This window comes from Lepus europaeus, chromosome 2 (assembly GCF_033115175.1).
Source record: "Lepus europaeus isolate LE1 chromosome 2, mLepTim1.pri, whole genome shotgun sequence".
NCBI classification, from domain to species: domain Eukaryota; kingdom Metazoa; phylum Chordata; class Mammalia; order Lagomorpha; family Leporidae; genus Lepus; species Lepus europaeus.
The window spans coordinates 53,886,777-53,911,013 of NC_084828.1; the positions used below are offsets into that span (position 1 = coordinate 53,886,777).

At 41.8% G+C, this 24,237-nt stretch overlaps 1 pseudogene; it reads left to right on the top strand.

The window, feature by feature from the left end:
- The first annotated feature begins 6,886 nt into the window (after positions 1 to 6,886).
- Positions 6,887 to 7,157, top strand: LOC133747867 (large ribosomal subunit protein eL37-like; annotated as a pseudogene).
- The last annotated feature ends 17,080 nt before the right edge of the window (positions 7,158 to 24,237 follow it).

The window sequence follows — 24,237 nt, forward strand, 5'->3', positions numbered from 1 at the left end:
TCCCTCTAAGGCTCAAGATCAGCTCCCATGGACCCAGGAACCAGGCCAATCTCATTGCCAGAATAGCCTCTGCAGATTCAGTACTATCTCAGCACCAGGTTTGCCTCTGCTAATACAGAGCCCAGGCTCACTCTCATGGACACAGGACCTATGATCACCCTTGGAAACCTGCTTAATATGTCTCCTCCCATGAACTTTAGTTTCAAATTGGCCCCAGGATACAGGCTTGTTCCTGTAGTCTCCAACTCCAGGCTCAGTCTTCTTTACTCAGGCTCTAAGGCCAGTGCCATAGACCCAGCCAAAAGGCGCAATCTAGTAAACTGTGGGCTCAGGCTAGCCCTTGAGGACCAGGGTTGAGTGTCAACCTCAAGGATGGGACCGGGTCCAATCACTTACTGAAGCAGGCACCAAGCCAGCATAGCTGAGGACTCTTAACAGTAAATTGTCCTGCAGACCCTACCAGACAGCCTGTCCAGAATCTCTGGATGGGCTGACTGATGAAGGGCTTTCCCAGATGATGTAATCTAAAAGGAATGGACTAAGTACCTGTTTCTTCAAATGCACAGAAACCAATGCATGGCCATAAGGATCACACATAATCAGGGAAACATGACATCATCAAAATTATTGTTTGAATAAGACATTTCTCCAAAATTTCTATGTGCAGAAAACTTAGTCCCCAGTGTGATGACGGGGAGAGGTGGTGGAACCTTTAAGAGTGGAATGGAAAGTGACTACATCACTGGGGGAACTGACCTCAGAAGAGATTAATGTAGTTCTGGCATGGCTCCAGTTAGCTTTCACCAGAATGAGTTATTAGGGTCAGGCATGTGTTACTGCTCTTAGGTCACTACTTGGGATGCCTCTGTCCCTTTTCAGAGCACCTTGTTTGAGTCCCTGACACTCTACTTATGATACAAATTCCTGTTAGCACACACCTTGGGAGTCAGCAGATAATGACCCAAATACTTGGGTTTCTACCACCCACAAAGGAGACTCAGAGTTCCTGGTTATTGCAGGCATTAGAGGAGGAACAAGAAGATACAGGCTTTCTTTCCATCTCTCTCTCTCTCTCTCTCTCTCTCTCTCTCTCTCTCTCTCTGCTTTTCAAATAAAATGAAATGCATAAATAAAAATTAAAAAAGAATTTCCACCAAAAAACAAATGAGTAGTTATTAGGTGTGGTGGAATGAGAAGGCCATGTCAAGATGGCCATTGGCAAGCAAGCATCAGTTACTCAGGAGTGGCTTCAGAAAACCCCTGGGAAACCACCTGGCAACAGAGCCTGCCTGGCAACAGGCTGTGAATGGATGGCTTTGGATACTGCCTAGCAATAAGCTGTGATTGGTTAGGGCATAAACCGCCCCTTGACTGGATTGGCTGCCTTGGCTATTTAAGCTGCTGTACCAACTGAAATAAATGAGTCTGTGGGCTACTCACCTCTGGCCCACTTTCAGCTGGCTCCCCAGATCTGTGAGGTGACTCTGCGCTTCTTGCCCCCACCATGCCTCTCCTCTCAGAACGAATCCACTTCAATATCTAGCGTGCCAACATGACAGAGAGAGACAGCGTGTCGGACTCAGCGAGGTCCCCCCTTGATTTCGGCAAGTAGGCCCTTCGGTGTTTTTTATGCTGTTTGGTTCTGTGAGGGTGAACACAGAACCCCCTCCTATGCCCCTTTCCTTGTCCTTGTCCTCGGTCTAAGTGACCCCAGGTTAGGCACACACCACCCAGAAGCGTATGCAGCTTCTCGGCTCCTCCTTTTACTTTCGGTTCACCCGGCGAATTCACATAAGAGACTGATCATCCCAGAATTCGGAACCAAGTCATCTTCCCTCACTCTAGAGAGGTGACGCTCCGGAGACACCATGTGGGCATACGGCCTTGACCTAACGAATCAAGGAAGTCCTCCACTAAGCACAGGACATTCATACGATCTGATACACCACTGTCTGTTCGTCTAATGTGGGGAACCCCCTGCATAATGCCATCAGCCGCTGAGGTGCTAGAAATTTGTTTTGTTATGACTGCAGTGCTGTGGGTGTCTTTCCTTTGGCTAGAGTTGGCGTGGCGTGCTGCTCTTAAACACTCAAACATGGGAAAGATAACCCCCTCTCAGAAGCGCACACATATTACCAAACACAATGAATCTGCGAATGATAACAGCCTGTAACTCCAGGCCTCTGCCTCATAGGCAACAGTTGATGACTTAGGGAGAGAGAGCTGCCACAGTGAAAATGACATGACAGTAAACAATGTAGCAATGCCTAGTCAGCCACCTCCCAAATACTTGTGGGATGAACTTAGACAACCTCGAGGCAATAACCCATTCGAGGTCATCCCATTTGCATCCAGTGAGGATCCCCACATTTGTGGCAGTCCTTGGGCACCCAGGCTCTCAGGGCAGCTACTAGACCCCATCCCATCCACATGTTTGCCGTTAATGTAGGAGTGGATGCAGAATTCAGGCCCTGGATTCCAATGCCCATAAATGACCTTACTATGCTAAAAAAGGCTTCTCAAGAGTCACGCCCTGACTCTCCCTACTTTGAACAGGTGCTCACACAATGGGTAGTGAACCTTTAAACTCATTTTGACTGGGTTACACTGCTCAAAGCGTGTTTGTCGAGACCACAGTTCTTACAGTGGAAAGCCTCCTATGAGGAAGAGGCTGAAACTGTGGCAAGGAATAATGCTGCCTATGGAATAGCAGTAACCTTTGATATGCTTACAAACCATGGCACCTACATATATCCTCATGAACAGGCCTGCATTGGAGTAGTTGCCTATTTTGATCAGGTCAGAGATTTGGCACTTAGAGACTTAAAAAATATAAATCCTTCTAAGTATAGACAGCTCTTTAAAAACCTAGTTCAAGGCCCAGGCGAATGGTTCCCCAATTTCCTTGCCAGAGTTTTGGAGGCAGTAGAGAAAAGATTACCACTTGGACCTGATCAAGACAATCAGACAATCTGGTCAAACAATTAGCTTGGGAAGGTGCTACCAAAGAGGCAAAAGCTGCAATCGCCCCAGTCTGTAATGAAGACATTTCTAAATGGATAGTAGCTACAAAGGAGATAAACCCTGCTGATACACCCATACAAGCCCTAACTGCAGCCATTAACAAACTGAACACAAGGAAGTCTAATGATCCTCCGGTTTGTTGGGGATGTCAGGAAATGGGACACCTACGGCAAAACTGCCCAAACGCTGACAGATGGGGCAAGCCCAAAACACTGTGTCCCAGATGTAAAAAAAAAAAAAAAAAATGCTTTCATTGGGCAAAAGATTGCAAGACCAAGCCCTTAAACTTCCAGCGGAGCAGCCCTCAGCCCAGCAAGTAAGAAGGAGTCCCACCACCATTAACTGGCCGATGACTATCTTCAATCTGAGGCCAGAATTGACCCTATATTTAGATGGCATTGCCTTTGTGTGTTTAATTGATATGGGGGCAGATGCCACTGTCTTAAAAACTAGGGGCGCAAGAAAAATGCAACATTAGAAGACAGTGCCCAGGCCCAATCTCCAAGGCATTGGAGGGTTAAAATTGGCTGATCAGGTCATCATGCCTGTAACGTGGCAAGATGACAATGGAGATACGGGAACTATCTTTCCACTAATTGCTGAGGTTTCCATGACCTTATGGGGGAAGAGATGTGCTCTCACAAATGCAAGTGGTCCTTTCTATGGATCACAAATCTCCACAAGCCAACAGCTTTGATGGAGAGCCTACAAGTAAGATTCACCCCCAATTCTAGGGGCCACTGCTCACCTCATACAAAAGCCAGGCCCAATCCCCATTGAATGGGAAAAACAGGGAACATCTGGGTAGAATAGTGGCCAATATTATAACCCAAACTTGGCATCCTTAGAGAATTGGTACAGAAACAATTGGAAAAGGGACACATAGAGTCCTCCACTAGCCCTAACAACACGCCCATTTTTGTGATACTAAAGAAACAGGGAAAATACAGGCTACTACAGGATTTGACAGCCATTAACAAAATCATAAAAAAGATGGGAACATTCCAGGCTGGCATTCCCCATCCAGGGGCCATTCCTAATGGATACCACATAGTTACCATTGATATCAAAGATTGCTTCTTTTCCATTCCCATCGTGGAGGAGGATATGGCCTACTTTGCCTTTACAGTATGGGAGCCCAATTTTCAGCTCCCCACAAAAAGATTCCAGTGGACAGTACTCCCACAAGGCATGAAAAATAGCCCTGCCATTTGCCAAAGATGTGTTTCTCATGCGTCCAGCACACTTAAAGGTCAGTGCTTGGTCATACATTATGTGGATGATATCTTACTTGCTCATGAGAATGCAGCAACTCTGAAGGCCTAAGTGAGATGGTAAGAAATTTACAATTCCTGGATTTGTCTATTGCCACAGAAAAGGTACAACATTTTCCTCCCTTTCAATTTTTGGGCTATCAAATCTCCCATATATCTCCAATGGGCCCAAACCTAAAAGTGAAGCATAAATACTCACTTAATGAACTTCAGCAACTATGTGGCCAAATCAATTGGCTGAAGCCCTTCCTTCCCCTAACACCTGCAGAGCTTACACTGGTATTGGATTTACTAAGGGGAACAGCCCTTCTTCAAAAATCACATTGACACCAGCAGCCAAATCCACTATAGAAAAGATCAACACCCAGTTGTCAAATTTAAAAACCTTTAGATATGACCCTCAGGTGCCTCTATTTGCCATAACCATATATACCCTCAAGGCCCCTTAGGAGTTATTTGACAACACGGACCACTTTTTTGGGTGCACATAGCCTGGAGTGACTGTCATAAAATAGTTAACAAAGTAGATGCCATCCTTATGATGGGACTTTAATTAAGATATTATGCCAATAAGATATTTAACACAGAGCTAGACATAGTGGTCCTACCCCTATCACAATTAGAACTGTCCACATTGATGCAGAATGGCACGCTCTTTCAAACTTTAATGATAAATTTCCCAGGACAAGTTGACAATTACCTGCCAGCAGACAAGCTACTCCAGATGTTACCTTTTCCTGGAGCTAACAATGAACCAATGCAAACACCTAGTGCACTCTTGCAAGAATTGTGCACCCCTTGCCTTGTTTGGCCCACTATAACAAGCAGGAGTGAACCCACGAGGCCTTGCTCCTAATAAGCTCTAGCAAGTGGACGTCACCCACATTAACTCCTTTGGTAAACTTAAGTTTGTCCATGTGGTGGTAGATACTTATTCAAAGGCTGTATTTGCAACAGCCCAATCCAGAGAAAAGGCTAGCAATGTGATAAAGGCAGTTAAGTCAGCCATGCTTGTCCTTGTTGTCCCCTGGACCATAAAGACTGATAACGGGCCAGCGTATACATCACAGGAATTTAATTCCTTCCTGAAATCCTGGAACATACAGTCTGCCACAGGTATCCCATACAACCCACAGGGACAGGCAATCATTGAAAGAACTCATAGGACAATTAAAGATCTCTTACAAAGACAGAAAAAACAATCATACACCCCCAGACCCACAGCTTGCTTTGACTGAGGTCCTTTTCACTATCAATTTTCTACTTTTGATTCCCAAGGGATCAGCCCAGCTTATAAACACTGGGGACCCTTTCCATCCCAGATCCCAGCCCCTATGGTTAGGTGTAAAGACACCCTGACAGGAGAATGGAAGGGACCATACCCTCTGCTAACCAAGGGTCGAAGATATGCTTGTGTCTTTCCAGAGAATATGGGACAGCCCATTTGGGTACCAGCTAGAAACATCAAGCCTGCAACTGACAGTCAACCAGAACCAGTTGAACAAGACTGAGAGCCTGCCTTGTTGGTGGACACACCTGCTACCAATTGTCAAGCTGCTGCCCTATCATCCTAGCCTGAGAAACTGCCCATAGCCACATCTGTTACTGCTTTATACCCCACTAGCTCTGGTCAGCCACTCAAACGGCCTGCAGCCTGCGTGCGGTCATGCCATTCCTGATTACCATTGTTCCTCATTCCTACCCCTGTCTGAGCAAGCACTCCTGTGGTCTCCCCTTTTGAGGGCTGGTTAGTCAATGATGGGTAAGATCCCCTGGGGGACAACCTAAGACAGGCTCAGCCACATATGAAGACCACATGGAAATGGGGTAAACAATGGTATGGCCAAGAATCATGCCTCCCATTGCTCAAAAATAAATGAAAAGGGGGAAATGTGGTGGAATGAAAAGGCCATGCCAAGATGGCCACTGTCAAGTGAGCGTCAGTTACTCAGGAGTGGCTTCAGAAACCCCCTGGAAAACCCCTGGGAAACCACCTGGCAACAGAGCCTGCCTGGCAACAGGCTGTGAATGGATGGCTTCGGATACTGCCTAGCAATAGGCTGTAATTGGTTAGGGCATAAACCGCCCCTTGGCTGGATTGGCTGCCTTGGCTATTTAAGCTGCTGTACCAGCTGAAATAAATGAGTCTACGGGGTACTCACCTCTGGCCTGCTTTCACCTGACTCCTGGGGTCTGTGAGGTGACTCCGCGCCTCTTGCCCCCACCATGCCTCTCCTCTCAGAATGAATCCACAGCAACAATTAGGGGACCTGACAGCTCCTTGAACCCTTCGCCCATATGTGCCACTTCACCATTCTGTATACCTTGCCACCATTGTGATTGCACCTGCCATGAGGTCCTCACCAAAGTCCCTCCAAACTGTGAGTGAAACAAGTTTCACTTATTTATAAATTACTTACCCTCAGATATGTTGTTATAGCAGTCAAAAACTAACACAGAAACAAAGTAAGGCACATATTGCCAACTCTAATGAAATTGATATTTATGAACATCCTGAAAAAGAATTCAAAATAATCATATTAAAGAAGTTGAGTGAGGGTCTTTTTGGTCTCAGCTGCAGAAGGGAAATGACAAAGGGAATGTCATCATTGAGAAAGCATCTCAACAAGACATACACATTGTGCAGCTGCTGTGGCCGCAAGGCATACCATCTTCAGAAGTCAACTTGTGAAAATATGGCTACCATGCCAAGCACATGAGAAAGTGTAACTGGAGTGTCAAGGCTAAAAGACAAAATACCACCTAAAAATTGTATGCTGCAGATTTAGACATGGATTCCATGAAGGAAAAACACCTAAACCCATGAGGGAAGCTGTTGCACCATCCACTTCATCCTGAGAAATTCAACAATTAGTCAAGCAATAAATGCTCTATTTAAAAAAAAAAAAAGTTGAGTGAGCTATAAGAGGACTCAGATAACTAAATAAAATCAGGAGTAATGCATGAACAAAATGAGCAGCTTAGCAAAGACATGGAAACCATAAAATGAAACAAGCAGAAAATTTAGAGCTAAAGAATATATGCCTGAAATGAAAACTTCTAAACGGAGACTTAACAGACTCAATCAAGCAGAACAATCAATGAAATCAAGACAGTTCACTTGAAGTTACTCAAAGTAACAAAAAGAATGAAAATTTTGAAGAACTGAACAGAAGAATAGAAATCCAATAATAGAAGGGAAGCTCAGACATTTTCCCCCACCTTCAAACAATACGTGGATCATAGGCAGAAAATCAGTAAAGAAACAATAGACTTGAACAATACTATAGTCCAAAGGAACATAACAGACATATCCCACAAAAACCCATCTAATTCCAGGATACTCTTTATGTTCAAGCATACACAGAACATTCTATAGCATACATCATGTTAGGCCATGAAGAAGTTTTAATCAATTCAAAATAAAAAACTATATTTAGTGTCATTGATAATGACAATAGTATGACACTAGAAATTAACAAGAGCAAAATTGGAAATATAAACAAAAAAAATCCTGAACATCCAATGGAAAATCAAAAATTATCTCAAGGATAATAAAAGCAAAGCAAAGCATCCTAAAACCTATGGATGCCACAAAATCAGTTCCGGGAAGTTTATAATGACGAATGCTTACATTAAAAAAAGAGAAACATTTTCAGAAAGATGGCTAGCTAGAGGTACTGAATGCATTCACCCAAACACACACTTAGAAAGATACAATGTAGTGGAGAAAAACACAAAGAATGAAGACCTGATATTTGGAGAGCAGTGGAGTGCAGTGTAGATGAAACAGAGGTTATGGAACACAAAGACTTCCAATGATCTGGTAGAGGAGAATCAAATACTTCCATCAACAGTCCCATCTCATCTACATAAGATCTGAGTTTGTGAACTCAAGAGGCTTCCATAGCCTTGGCAGCTCATGACAAGAGCCTCAGGTGATTACGGACGTCATAAATAAGAGTATAAATTGTTTAAAAAAAAAACAACAGGAGTTACTGTGCATTTACTCTCTGTCCTTAATATGTTGTACTATGTGAATTAATGGTAAAACTACTACTCAAACAGTACTCTATACTTTGTGTGTCTGTGTGGGTGCAAACTGTTGAAATCTTTACTTAGTATTTACTAAGTTGATCTTCTGTATAGAAAGATAATGGAAAATGAATCTTAATGAAGAATGGGATGGGAGAGGGAGTGGGAGATGGGATGGTTGCAGATGTGAGGGAGGTTATGGGGGGGGGAAAGCCACTATAATCCAAAAGTTGTACTTTCAAAATTTATATTTATTAAATAAAAGTCAAAAAAAAAAAGAAAACTGCTGAGATGTCAGATGTTCTGACAACCATAAGTAGATGAGGTGATGGGTGTGTTAATTATTTGATTTCATCATTGTACAATGTATGCATATAGCAAGACATCCCACTGTAAATTGCAAATATATAAAATTTTGTCAATTGTACTTTAATAAATACAAATAAAATTTTAAAAATAAAGAAAAGTAGTAACTTGTGAGGAATAATGCAGATTACAGTGTGCTTTTGAAGATGCTGTTTCCTGTGTTTCAAAATAAATCTCTAAGAACTTACATATTTTAAATCTTATTAATTTTATTTATTTGAAAAGTGGTTACACAGAGAAAGACAGAGACAGACAGATAGACAGAGTTTCCATCTAATGAGTCACTCCCAGATGCTCACAATAGCCAGAACTAGTCCTGGCTGAGGCCAGTAGGCACAAACTCAGTCCAAGTCTCCTAAGTGGCCAGCAGGGATTCAAACACTTGAGCCATCATCACCTGCTGCTTCCCAGAGTCTGCAGTGGCAGGAAGTTGGAATTGGGAGCCAGAGCTGGGAACTGAACCCAGGCACTCCAGGATGAGATGCAGGCATCTTTACTACCAAGCTAAACATCCGTCCTGGAAGTGACACATTTATCCCCAAGTTACCAGCAAGGAAGCTAAGTCTCAAAAGGGCACCTAAGGCAAGTTCAGGGCTGGAATGAGTGTTAGTGAGAGGCAATTTCTACTTGTTTCTGGGCCTTCAAAAACTCATAAACAAAACCACATTTTAACATGTACCTGGTGTCTTCTGAAGGCAGGTGTCCCTTTGTCATTTAGCCCAATGCTTATTTTAGTTATTGCCAGCATCCCTAAGAATCTGCTGACAATTCCTGGTCTCTTTACAAGCCTCAAATGCACCAAAAGTAAACCTGGAGGCTCAGACTGTTCTTGACCTTATTTTGGATAACTAACACAGGGGGTCAAGGGTCCCCCCAAAGTTTCTCTTCCAGCCCTCACAACCTATAGAAACTCACTTGGCCGGCCTCACATCACTAGCCCATCCTGCAATCTTTTGTTCTGCACCCTGAGCCATACATCAGTGATCCCAGGGAGGCATTTGAGGAGGGGAAGGATGTATGGGTGCAAAACTGAATGCTCCCTTCAGCCTAGCAAGTAACAAGCAGGCTTCAGAATGGAGAGGCAAAGGCTCTGAGTTGCCAAGCTACTTAGAAGAATGTAAATGCCAGCAGCAGTGCAGGGGGCCAGCAGGAGGCAGAAAGGTAGTGGGACTTGCAGAGTGAGCCTGCAGCCTCAGGATCCTGGAGAAAAAGTTAAAGCAGGCCAGAAACTGCAAGAGGGAGGGAAGGAGCAGGAGAGTGTCTCCCTACAGCCCGTTTCAGAACAAGCAGTTCTTTTCTCCAATGCCACGTGTGAGACTCTCCAATTGAGCCTGAAAAAGAAAAGGTCAAGACAGAGGGAGAGAGAAAAGTGAATTACTAGAAAAAGCAGGTATCTCTTTGAGAGTCTGCGAGGGCAGCAAAAAAAAGAAAAAAAGAAGAAGAAAAAAAAAAAAACTGTCTACCAGTCTGTTAGTCTTGGCAGCTGCATATCTGTGAATCTGGCCATCGTTAGGGTTTCCAAGGCCACGCTTCTGGAAAATGCAACAAGGGTTTAACCTGAAACGTGGACTGTGGATGGCTCTGGAGTGTTCTGAGCCAGAGGGAACCATGAGTTCCTGAGGCAGGTCCCTCACCACACAGGGTCACTCAGGTGCCAGCATGACTAATTGTGTGCATGGCTGTACCAACACGTCTCCAAGTGGACTGGAATCTCCCGGGAGGTGGGTTCATCTACAGTTATTGCTCTCTGTTGCAACCTGTGCAGTGTTCTGAACTGTAGGTGATGAATGAGAAACTCATCACTAACAAATGAGAGGCTCTTTGCCCAGCACTCTTCCCATCCACCAAGCGACAGATTTGTTAGAGAGACTGGGCTTCCTCCAAGCTGCCTAATATTGTACAAGAAATCTGATCTCTTCTTTTTGCCTATAGAAGCTGCATTGTTTAGGAATGTCTTTGGTTGCAAGTAGCAGAAAACATGCCTTACAGCAGCCCAAACACAGTTATATTTTTCTCATGGAACAAGATTTCAAGAGTTCACTAACTCGGTAGCCTTAGGTCTAGCTTCCCTGGAATTCTCTCACCTTTTCCTTCACACCTGTCTCTCCATGGACACAAGATGGCTACTGCATCGTTGGGCATTATGTTCACATTCAAGGTAGGGAAAACGGAGAAGGCCAATATCCCCTGTGATAATCCCTGTTTATCGGATGGCAACTCTATGGGAATCCCCAGCAGGTCTTTGAAGGTGCCCTACTAGTCGGATCTCCATCACACAACCACACCTGGGAGGAAAGTCCCTGAGGAAGTGAGAATTTAGCTCGATACTCTGCCAGCTAAATCGGAATTCTGTCAATTGCACACAAAAAAGAAGGAACTGTTACTGGAAAGGCAACTAACAGTGTCTGCCACACCCTGTGCATAGCAGTGATCAAATTGCATTGAAATGTTATGTTTTTGTCTCCGTCTCCTGTCCTACCAGAATTTAGAGCACTTGGCAGACAGAGGCACCCAGTCATCCTTGTATTCCCCACACATGGCACACTGTCTGGCACAAAATACACTTAATAAACAAAACTGAGGTTCAAAAAAGTATTGGCTGAGCTAAACTCCACATAATAGGGAGGCAAAAGAGTTGCATTTAGCTTCATTTTTGCATTCTCTTCCCTAAGGATAAAAAGAGACATTGATGAAAAAGAAATGCCAGTTTTCCAAAAAACAGGCACTCAAAGTAGTGAGTATACCATGCCTCTCTGATGCATAAAATCTCTAACATATAAGGAAACTTCAAAAAATTCATGGAAAACAGGATTTTAAAAAATTTATTTGAGCACAAAATTTTTTGAAATCCATGCATAGCTTTTCCATAAAAGGCATTCTCCATGGACATTCTGGAAGGCCGCATATCTACTCCCTTTGCTAATATGTTTACAAGGTGAGTATTATTTGCCTCATTTTAGAAATGCTGGGAAAGTGAGCACAGGTCTAAGAGGTGCTAATGGTGGAAACAGACTGTGAACCTAGCTGTATGTATCGCCTCTGTCCATCCTGCCTGAACACCCTCATTTCACTCAAGGCAAATGCCTGTGCTGGGAGGTCATCAAAGGGCTCCAATTAGATGTTACGTTTCCTGACTTCAGGGGCTCTCTTCCATCCGTTACTCTCCACCTCCAACAACACTTCACTCAGCAGAGCAAGCAAAGGACTGTGCCACTAAAAATGCAGTGGTGTTGCTGAGTGTGAGGGAAGGCTTGTTGGTAGCTGACTTTGCTTCCTGGATCCATGACAAAGCAATATTTAAGGAGAGGGAGACCAAATGGTGCAATCCCCACCCTTCCCTAAAACCCACCCTATGCAGCAGATGTCCCAAGTTAGCCCAACATGTAAAGGCAGAACGTTTATTGACTCCTCTTTCACAGCTTTCTGACACGATTAGGCTGAACATGAAAAATTGTGGAGGTAAGTGTTTATAACTTTGGACAATTCCACAAAGCATATTATGAATTTCCCATAACATAGGTGAAAAACACTACAAACAAGGATGAAATGGCAACATTTAGGCTCATGGTGTTGGGTTGACCACAATAATCCACAAGTAATTGCAGTTCACTGGCCACCACCTTTCTCTGTCTCTCTCCTTTCTCTGTTCCTCTGGTTCTTTCTAATTGATTAATCAAGGTTTGTGCCAAGAGACTGAGTCAGATATGTTTTGGCGAGGAAATGTGATATCTTAATCGTGGCTTACCTAAAGGCCAAGATCACACAGCCTAGAGTGTGAGGATGTGTCTGAAGGATATCAGTTGCATTACTTATGGAAAATACAGTACAAATGAGGTTCTTAATCAAGAAATCAGAACCTAATTCCACAGGTGCTGCCCATATAATTAAAAAACAGTGTTTTCAGGGGATTCCTCGATGCCCAGAGTCTGAGAAACAAGCCCATTCAAGTAGTGGTCATGGCATTTGCAGTCTACTAAAACATTCCCTTCTGAGAATATGTACAAAATAAAGGTGGGGCTGGATGTAGTGAAAAACCTCAGATAAGTCTCAGCAATCCAGAACTGGTTTTTAAGGATCTTGAACTCAGCAGCAACATACACAGTGAGGTCTTATAATCCTTTGGGTGGAACAAGGGAATTTTCTTTATACTGAAAAGAAACTATTCAGAGTTATTCAGGCACAAAGACTGCAAATTTTGGCAGGGAAAACCGACCTGGAATTCAACACTAGAATTATATGCTAAAATTGAGAGAAAAGATGAACCAAGGTTATCAGAAATAAAATAATTTTATTCTTCGTATTTTCAACAAAATAATAATTATACATTTTAATGGTGGACTTTTTATTGTTGCCAAATGGATTACTCAGAACTTCCCATTTTGGTTTACTCAAAACAAATATTAACAAGTTTTTAAACTAGAATACTGAATTTACAGTTCGGCAAAAACTGAGAAGGAAACAAAGAAAAATCTGTTGCACTGAGCTGGGAGTTTCTCCTGTGCTAAGTATGGACATCACATGCAGGCCCAGGACTGTGAGCACCACATCCACCCATCCAGGAACTCCTGGGGCTATGCCTGGGACCTGCCCTCTTGGGGCTGTGCCTGGGACCTGTGTGGCAATTGTGTCTGGTTGCAGTTCTCTAGCTTTACAGCTGATTTCCATAATTCTCCAAACTAACACCAAGCCAGAGGAAAACCCTGAATTGGACTACTCGGTGAACAAAGTGGTTACCCCAAAATCACCAGTCGAAGGGCAGTCATTTTTGTTGATTAGTTAAGACACTTGTTAGGATGCCCACATCTCACATTGGAAAACCCAGGCTTGATTCTGGGCTCTGGCTCCTGACTCCAGTTCCCTGCTTTTGTGGACCCTCAGAGACAGGAATGATGGTTCAAGTAGTTGGCATCCTGCCTCCCATGTGAAAAACTCGGGTTGAATTCCTAGCTCCTGGCTTCAGCCCTGGCCCAGATATGGCTGTCCCAGGCCGATGAAGAAGTGGATTCTGAAATCCAACCCGGTCACTGTATTTGTATGTGATAGTGATTCTACAAGGTAATGGGAAACACAGATTTTTCTCTCTGGTAAAATTCTCTGGTAGTGTGTGAGAGCTGCCATAGCTGTACTGGTGTCAAGATGGTGCCTTCTCTCCAACAGTTGCCAGGTGCCCTTGTGGAGGGATCAGGGAAAAGAAATGTGCTTTTCATTTCCTGGATTAGGTGTGCTCCAGGCTGGACTCCAAGTCAGTGTGGTCTGCAAAGATCTCCCTCAGGCAATACCACCAGTGGCATGGGCTGCCATAGTCTGCCCTCACCTTGCTCTCAGAAGCTGGCATCTCCTCCAGTCTCTGCAGGAGTCATGTGTGGTGTCCTCGCTGGGTGCTATGTGTCTACTCTTTCCATGCTGCTCAATGGTATCCCTCTTCTTTCTGTAGAAGTCCCACTGCAAACTTCTCTCCAAGTCTACCCTGGGAATATTCTTCCCCCATTTTTCTTCTGCTATCTTCCCTTTTTCAAAATCAGAATGTCTTTTCCCTATTTATTCATGTTGGAATCCCCTCCAACAGCACACCAGAAAGATTATTCACCTAGAACAAGTGGAATGTATCCCTGGTATGCAGGGATGGTCCAATATTTGCAAATCAAAAATGTGATACATCACATTAACAAATTGAAGAATAAAAATCATATGATTATCTCAGAAGATAGAGAGAAAAGATCTGATATAATGCAACATCCTTTCATGATAAAAACCTTAAGCAAATTGGATATAGAAGGAACATTCCTCAACACAATCAAGGCAATATATGGCAAACCCACAATCAGCATCATATTAAATGTGGAAAAGTTAAAAGCATTTCCACTAAAATCTAGAGCCAGACAAAAATGCCCACTTTTACCATTGCAATCAATATCGTGTTGGAAGTTTTAACCAAAGCCATTATGAAAGAAAAAATAATCAAAGGGATACAAAGGGAAAGGAGGAAGTTATAGGAAAGTATCCCTACTTGCAAATGACATGATTATATATATAGGGGAACCAAAAGGCTCCACTCAGAGACTATTGGAACTCATAAGAGAGTTTGATGAAGTGGAAAATATAAAATCAACACACAAAAATCAATAGCCTTTGTATATACAATGCCATGGTTGAAAAAAAACATATAAGTTCAATTCCATTCATAATAGCTACACACACAAAAAAAAAAAAAACACTTAAATATCTTGGAATAAATTTATCCAAGGATGTCAAAGATCTCTATGACGAAAATTACAAAACATTAAAGAAAGCAATCAAAGAAGACACAGAAAATGGAAAAATTTTCCATGTTCATGGATTGGATGAATTAATATCATAAAAATATCCATTCTACTGAAAGCAATTTACAAATTCAATGCAATCCAAATTAAAATACCAATAACATTCTCAGATCTAGAAAAAACGATGTTAAATTCATATGGAAACATGAAACTCCAAATAGTTCAAGCAATCTTAAATAACAAAAACAAAACCAGAGGCACCACAATACCAGATTTTGAGACATACTATGGGCGGGGTGGGGAGCCTGTGGTGTAGCAGGTAAAGTAGCTGCCATCTGCAGAGCCAGCATCCCATATGGGCACCAGTTTAAGTCCTGGCTGCTCCACTGCTGTTTCAGCTCTCAGCTGGGAGACCCGGAAGAAGCTCCTGGCTCCTGGCTTTGGGGCTTTGGATCAACGTAGCTCCAGCCATTGCAACCATCTGGGGAGTAAACCAGAGGATGGAAGACCTCTCTCTCTCTCTCTCTCTCTCTCTCTCTCTCTCTCTGCTTCTGCCTCTGCCTCTGCCTCTGCCTCTCTGTAACTCTGTCTTTCAAATAAATAACTGAATCTTTAAAAAAAGACATAATACAGGGAAGTTGTAATCAAAACAGTCTGGTACTGGCACAAAATAGACATGTAGACCAATGGAACATAATAGAGTCCCCAGAAATCAATCCACACATTTACAACCAACCAATCTTTGACAAAGGAACTAAAATCAATCCCTGGAGAAAGAACAGTATTCTCAGCAAATGATGCTGGGACAGTTGGATCTCTGCAGGCAGAAGTATGAAACAAGAGGACAAGGGCTGTGGCATAATAGGTTAAGGCAGGAGTGCCAGCATGTATATGGGTGCCAGTTTGTGTACCAGCTGCTCCTCTTCTGATCCAGCTCTCTGCTTATGTCCTGGGAAAGCAGAGATGGCCCAAGTGCTTAGGCCCCTGAACCTGTTCCAATGTCTTTCAGAATTTCCCAATGATCTTCTCTAGTAATTTGATGGTATGAGGTCATAGATGTAATTCCTTGATCCATTTTGAGTTGAATTTTTTCATAAGGTGTAACATAGGCATCTTGTTTCATCGTTCTTTTTTTTATTAAGATTTATTTATGTATTTGAGAGTCAGAGTTACAGACAGAGAGACAAGTTTTGCATCCACTGGTTCACTCCCCAGATGGCTGCAACTGCCAGAGCCAGGCCCAGCTGAAGCTCCTGGCTCCTGCCTTCAGATATGCCCACATCCAGCCATTTGGTGAGGGAAAAAGTAGATGGAAAACCTCTCTCTCTGTCTCTAACTCTGACTCTCAAATAAATAAATAAATCTTTGAAAAAAAAAGCTATGAAACAAAACCCCTATCTTCACCTTATGCAAAAAGTCAACTCAAAACGCATCAGTGATCTAAATCTATAACCTGATACCACCAAATTACAAGAGGAGAACATTGAACACTCTGCAAGGCATTGGCATAGGCAAAGATTTCTTGAAAAAGACCCCAGAAGCACAATCAAAGCCGAAATAGACAATTGGTATTATATCCTTAAGAAGCTTTTGCACTACAAAGAAAACATTTAACAAAGAGAAGATGCAACCGACAGAATGTGAGAAAATATTTGCAAACTATGCAACTGATAAAAGATTAATATCCAGAATCTATAAAGAGCTCAAGAAACTCAACAACAATATAAAAAAATCCAGTTAACAAATAGGCAAAGGACTTGAACCGGCATTTTTCTCAAAAGGACACATGAAAAAATGCTCAGGATCACTAAACTGAAAGTATGTCACTGTAAAAACTGAAAACAAGAATGAACAAGAGGGAGGGAGTGTGGGAGCGTGGGTGGGAGGAAGATGGGGTGGGAAATATCACTATGCTCCTAAATTTGTATAGATGAAAATTTGTATAGATGAAATACATTAAATTTGTTCACCTGATATACATTTTAATAATGTTAAAAGAATAAAATATTTTACCCAAATAAATTCATATTTTAATTCCATTTTTGCACAGACCTTTTGAAATATCCTCATATAACCTACTACCTACATGTGACACACTCTATATCTAATCTTTGGTATACTAAACATCCCAATCCTAAATTCTTATTCTGAGAACTCTATTCTTTGAGCTGATATAATCAATGACCATGTGTCACCAGATGATATATGGCATCAGAAATAAAATTAAAGACCTCTCATGCAGCTGAAAACTGAGAAAAGGAACTGTAATATCTACTTTACAGGCCAGATTTCCATTCCCTAACTCAAAATTATAGTGAAGGCAATGAAATTTGAGCAGTCATAACTCAGGATTCTATAGCTCCTACACCATAAAAAGAGCCTTTACATATATGATCTCATTGGGATACATTGTGATCTCATTGAAATAGCAAGACATCCCATCCTCTGAATAATTTCTAGTATGAGAAAATGCATATATAAAACAGAAGCTGGTTTGCTCTAGAATAAGTCTCTCCTTTATAGATTGTAGGTCAACAAAAGTGCACCTGGGTGTCTTAGGCTTGGGGTTCCAAAAGTAAACTCTGAGACAATAATTCATTTCCAAGCAAGAAAGTAAGACATGGGAGGAGAAGCAACCAAGCAAATATGGGATTTCAGCGACAGTCCCAGATTCAGCCCCATCCCCCAAGGGAACTCTGAAATATAAACTGCACTTCAGAGTTTATCACAACCAGAGACACAGGGATAGGATTTGCATATCTTCTGCATACAAGGGAACTTCAGAAAGTTCAAGGAAAATGAAATTAAAGATAATTTGGTGCAAAAAAATTCGGAAATCTTATATATGAGGCATCTTCAAAAAGTTCAAGAAAATGGTTGTTATGAAAAGACTATGCATTGTTTCAAAAGCATTTTGCATCAAAATAAACTTGCCATCTAATTCCATTTTTCCATGAACTTTGAAGTACTCTAATACACTGCCAGGCTATGGCTGGGAGGAATGGGGGGGTGTATAAAATGCCAGACGTTTCTGGCTGTCAGCACACATGAGACTCCAGAAGAGCCACAAGTGAGGACTGTTAAAAAAAAAAAAATCCAACAAATAGAAAAGGAAAACTCAGAGATGTAAACAGCATCAGAAATTTGGGGTGATCTAGGCTGAGTAAAAATGAAGTGTACCATGAGTTAAGCTCCACAGACAACAGACTTTGAAAAACAGAATGTTAGAACTAACAGTTCAAAGTCCAGTATCAAAACTATTTAAAAAAAAACACACAACAAGGATGTCTCATCATAGGACTGAAAAATAGTTGAAGGAGAAGAACCAAATGGCCCCTTACTCTGTGAATGTTTGAAGGTAGATTAAAATATAAAGTTCTGTTGAGCAAATATAAGCTCCTGTAAGGCTAACATTAAATTAATTCTGACTGGTACCAACTAGTCATAAGAGCTGATACAGTCTTCACCATTGCTGAGTTTCAAATTGTTTTTTAATGGAGGTATAGAAGGTTCTAATAATGATTAACATTTATTTGTACATATATCGTATGCCAGAGGCTCAGAGGTTAGCCTTAATGCTCTCATTACATGTAAGGTGATGCTATCTTTCCAATTTCATCCATCAAAGAGCTAGTAGAGCCTTTTTCAAACCCAAATAAGTTACTTGCTGGTTCACTCCCCAAATGACTCAACATCAGGGCTGAGCCAGGCTGAAGTCAGAATGCCATCCTAGTCTCCCACAATAGTGGCAAGAGCCTAAGTACTACACCCATAATCTGTTATCTTCCAGGCTCAGTAGCAGAGAGCTGGATCAAAAGCAGATCAACTGGGACTCAGACTGGACCTCTGATACAGATGCAAGCATCACAAGTGACACCTTAACCATTGTCCCACAACACTGGCCACTGGACCTGTTTTATGTTAGTATCATGCTGTTTTAATTTCTATAGCTTTGTATTATATTCCATTTCAGTTTTTGAGGATATTCTTGACCAGTATGTTGGGAACTTAGGTTAACTTAAAAGAAGATCATTGAGATGCTAGGGCCTACAGATCTCGTTAAGTGATGTCACTGTGTGATAAACAAGCAAAAAAAAAAAAAATTCTTTCCTTTTCCTACTATATGTTACTCAAAAGTTTTTACTATGCAAATAAGTCTTAATATCTCTAGTCTAAAGTTTTCTCTTCATTAGTGCTTTATTTCTCTCCAATAATTAAAGACTTTACATCAAGCTCAATACAAATATCACCTTAAAATCTTGTGCACTTTATGACGAGAAGGGTAGGGAAAGGGGCAGGAACATCTGGGGAGGGAATTCATTTCATTAATGACATCATCCAGACATTTCTGCATATTAAGTACCACCTATGATTTTGGCCTAGACTTAGGGCTTGAAGGACAGTATAAAATATGAGTTCCATTGAAGTAGCTATCGGATGGAATTGACATTGTCAAAGAAGCTCAAAATTCCTTGACAGGAATTGCTGGCATATATCTCCATCATAGCAATAATCGAGTCACCATTATCCGTTTCAATGAATTTATGACTAGCCCTTTGTAGGTAACATTTTCAAAGGTGCAATCCATAGCATAGAGTCTCTTTCTCCCTGAATCTGGTACTTGACAGCTACTAATTGCCAAGGAAATAATGGGCATTTGGCACTGAACACACTCTCCCATCTCTCTGTGCACCAGAAGAAGGGATCATGTGTGAAGAACCAAGTCACGCTGTTCCCTCGGGACTCACCAAGGTGACCACGTCCTGTGAAAAGAGTTGCCTTATCAGAAATCTTAAAATAAACTGTCAAGGAATGTGTATTTTATTGAGTCGGACTAGACATGTATATTTTTGGAACCCAAGCTATCCTTACTCAAATATGAAATGTAGATGTATCCATCTGATATGGTTCCCATACTCTATAAACCTTCCTCTAATTTCTTCCCAACTTACTTGCACTCTCGGAGTTTTATTTCTTTGGCACAGGGTTTTAGGTAAAATGTAAATCCCTGAGCGATAGCAAACACTTTAATTATAATAATAAATCATTTCTACTTTAGATAAAATACAAACTCCAAGAGCAGAATTTTTATTTGAAAGCACTATGGATATGAAGCGGTAGCTCTACCCATATCAGAGATTCAAAATCAAAATGAAAAAGAGCACATAGCTTTTCTGAAGGCACATTGCACTTCTTCCCTGACTCAGCTTGGGTTGCACTTACTACCTCAGGGATCATACACCTGTGGGCAGCAGGACCAACCCTCCTCTCAGATGCAGGAGCCGAAACACACTGCAATATTCCTGTGAACACAACACATCAGCTGCTTTTGCCTCCTATGCAGTCCAAGCAATCACTCGAAGATTGTTACAATCAGGAGAATGGGAAAGCTAAATCCTAGACAGCAGAGATGCACGACCTGGTCACAACTAAACAAGTGCCTAGTGAGTCATGGAGAGAGTTCTTCACAAACCTTAGCATGTTAATGATTCAGAGCCTGAGAATGGTAGCTCAGGGACTTCCTCTATAACTTTAAGGCTATTACTGATTTTAGAAAAAGCATTGAGATACTGTATAATCAAGTAAAAGTGGAAACTACAGTATGAAAACAATACTTTTTATCAATTTTTACTCCTCAAGGGACATAATATGTGGGGATACACCACTAATACTAACATATGACATACTAACATATGACACACTGACCATTCGCATTATTAGGAGAAATAGTGTCCCATGTTTCCCAAATTTATTCAAATTTGGAACCTTATTCAAATATCAGTATCCAATAGAGCTAGTATACTGCTGAGCATGATTGGGGAAACATGACTCCCAAAGTCCTTTCTAGCAGTACTAATCTAAAATTTTATTCTGTAATTCTTTTCTTTCCACTGCTAAATCATAGTAGGAGCTCTACTAGAAATTCTGCACATCTAAACTCTGCAAACTTCAAAATACCAGTTGTTAGCTATTGTAACATGGAGGCAGGACCAGGGAGGTGAAGGCATCCTTCTGCCATCACCAGTCTCCGCTAGCAAATCCCCAATCTTCAAACTGGATTTTAAAATAAGAAAGAAAAAAGAAAAAAAATAGCTTAGAAAATAAATTTCAAGGATACAGCACAATTTTTGCTTAAGAAGATAGCAAAATCCTTTGCTTTGCATAAGTGGTGTTGGAACTAATTAAGTGAGAAGTTAGCCGCCAGGTTACATGAAAAGACAAGACCTGACCCCACGACATCTTTGCATTCACGAGAAGCAGCAAGCTGATGGTCTGCTGCCTGTGTGGTGTTCAGTTCAGCCTCTGCTGACTGGGACTCATTAGCCAAGGCTTACAAAAATGTAACCAATGCTTTTTCCAGATATTCTACCACAAACCAAGCACCACGGTGTCCATCCCCTGCATCATAGGCCTGGGTCTGAGCCACTCACGATGTTCTTCTCACTCAGATCTACACCACGGGATTTTCATTAGATGAAGTGCCTTGCAGCCAAGCAAATCATATTGGAGTATAAATAAATGAAGAGGGAGGCAAGCATGCTAATAGACAGCTACTCTTTAACTGTTTAATAATTTTAATGTTTAATAAACAACTTCTTGTTCTGCTTTTGTTTTTCCAATGGATCAATCAACATCGCTTCCAAGTTATTGTGCAAGTTGAATCAATATTGAGAATGCTTGTTCCCTTAAAGGGAGTTTATCCAGTTTTGTGACTTGGGAGGCATATTCATAAGCAGTGTAAACCAGTAGGGCTTCTGAACTGCTGATGCCATGTGAAGCCCAGGATATTGGGATGAGGAGTGTAGAAATTAGAGGCTTGAGTGAACATGGAAAGCCACGTGCAGCCCCAAGGCAGCTCTAGATTTCACTGCTCCGCAACAAGACTACAGGCAGGTCCCAGACCAGGCTGGCCAAGGGAGGTTCCAGCCAAAGGGGAAGCCCGCCCCAGCTCACTCTGACTTTGCCCCCTGGAGATACTATGTTAGGTAAGAGAGCAATTGCACATTTTCTATTCTAGACAATCACTGTTAAAATCTGCAAGAGTTCCTTACCTCATATTTACTTATCAGATTAAACTGCCCTTTGGGAGAACTGAGAAAATGAAGCCACATCTAAGAACATATTTATAGTCTCCCAGCAAGCCTGCACAGCCTCTTACATGTGCTCAAATGAGAGTTTTTCTAGTCCAAACAAGAAGTATATCCGTACTCTCAAGATGAGAAACAGGAAGGAAGGAAAGAAGGAAGGGAGGGAGGGAAGAGAAGAGGAAGGAAAGGAAAAAATACTGAACTTAAATCACCAACAATTTAGCTCTTCCAGGGATGGATGTTTAGCACAGAGTTTAAGATGCTGTTTGGAACATCCACATCCCCTAATGGAGTGCCTGGGGTCAGGTTCTGGCTCCAGTGCCAATTAAAGTTTCCTGCTAATGCACACTCTTGGAGGCAGAAGGTAAAAGCTCAAGTAGTTGATTCTCTGCCACCCACGTGGGAGACCTGGATTGGGTTCCAGTTTCCTGGCTTCAGCTTCGCCTAGCCCTGGCAGGATCTCTCTCTCTCTCTCTTCTCTCTCTCTCTCTTCTGCCTCCCTCCCCTTCTTTATACCTCCCTCCCTGTCTCTCACTCTCTGCTCTCCTTCTCTCTCATGTGCCCTCTCTCTGACTTTCAAATAAGTAAAATACATAATTATTTTTTTAAATAGCTCTTCCATGTACCCTGGAGACAAGAGAGGCAAGAATTTAGAAAAAGTGAGACAAAACATACATATTTTTCCATATCCAGAGACCCATACACCTGAACATCCAACAATTCAGTTTAAGGAGAAATTCATACCCCTAAGGATAGTGACTTTGCTTGTCCCCAAAAGAAAGAGGAAAGCAATGTAAGAAGGCTCAGTCCTACTTCTGACTCTGCTAAGAGGGAGGTGAAAGTTAAAAGTGACAATTTCATGCTTGGGAAGCATCATTGCAAGGAGATTAAAATAAATAAACTGAGGTCCCAGAAGCTCCTCCTGGTAAACTCAGTGAGAGGAAGAGAAATAAACAACTGAGCTGGTAGCCTTGTTTTCCTACAGCTGAGATTCTCTTCTCGAATATCACCCACCCATCTTAAGTAGCAAAAGCTCCAAACCATGGCGGTTCTGTAATTTTGCCACAAACTTTATTCTTGAGAAGTCAAGAGCAGCAGAAAAATTAACATCACGTTTTTTCTTTTGTGGTAGCCTTGAACATCCTTCACAGAAATTTTCTAAAGGCAAACAAGGTAAAGCAGGCTTGAAGGTAGGCATTTAAAAAAAAATAAGACTACCCAACATCCAGAATAGTCAGCTTAAACTGTAGTTAAATTTCAACAAATGAATACATAAAACAAAATAGATCATCCCAAATCCTTAGTGCTCACTGCCAGAAATCTTGAAGGAACCCAAATGCCACAAGAACATAGGGGAAAGCCTATGTTTGACCGTGCTGAAATAAGCCTCATTTTACTGAACCACATCATAGCTACTGGCTGATGCCCCCTCGGAACTACATAGTTATACTTCTGTCTGCTACTAGAATAGGTGGCTGGGCTTTTGTTTTGTTTTGCTTTATCCAAGTGGAATGCACTTCTCTAGGAGCACAGTGTATCTTAGACCTGGGTCTGGATAGAGCCCAAGGAATGCAAGATCAGAGAGTGCCTGAATTTACCAGATAGGGGCCAACAGGCAATGAAGCTTTTGATTCTGTAAAATAAAGAATTGGACTAGATGAACCCTGTGAGTCTTCCAGCCCGAACATTCTGTGATTCTGTGATTCCACCCCAAATTCCATAGTCATTGACAAACAAGGAAAATCTGATCTAGACTGGTGGTTTTTAAAACCTCATGAATCCATAAAGCACCAGGATAATGTGATCATATCAGACATATTCAATTTGTGTGAGCTTTTCCCAAATGCTAAACCAGGGCAAAGGTTCAAGGGCATGTGAAAAAAAAAAAAAATCAAAGAAATGCTTTGTCCATTGGGTTTGTGTTGCTATATTAACATATGAAAAAACAGTAAAGTTCCGGAGACATTCTTACACTAGAATCCTGAGGGTTACAGTCAGATCTATACTGCAAGACTCTAGAAGTGAAAGTCCTTGAAGGAGGAGCTTGGACACAGATCAGAATGGGCAGGCTGCGCAATGGGCTGAATGTTTGTGTCTCTCCAGGACTCCTGTGTTGACTTTCTAACCACCAACTATGTAGGTTGTAGGGGCCTTTGGTAAGTGATTAGTTCATGAAGACAGAGACCTCAT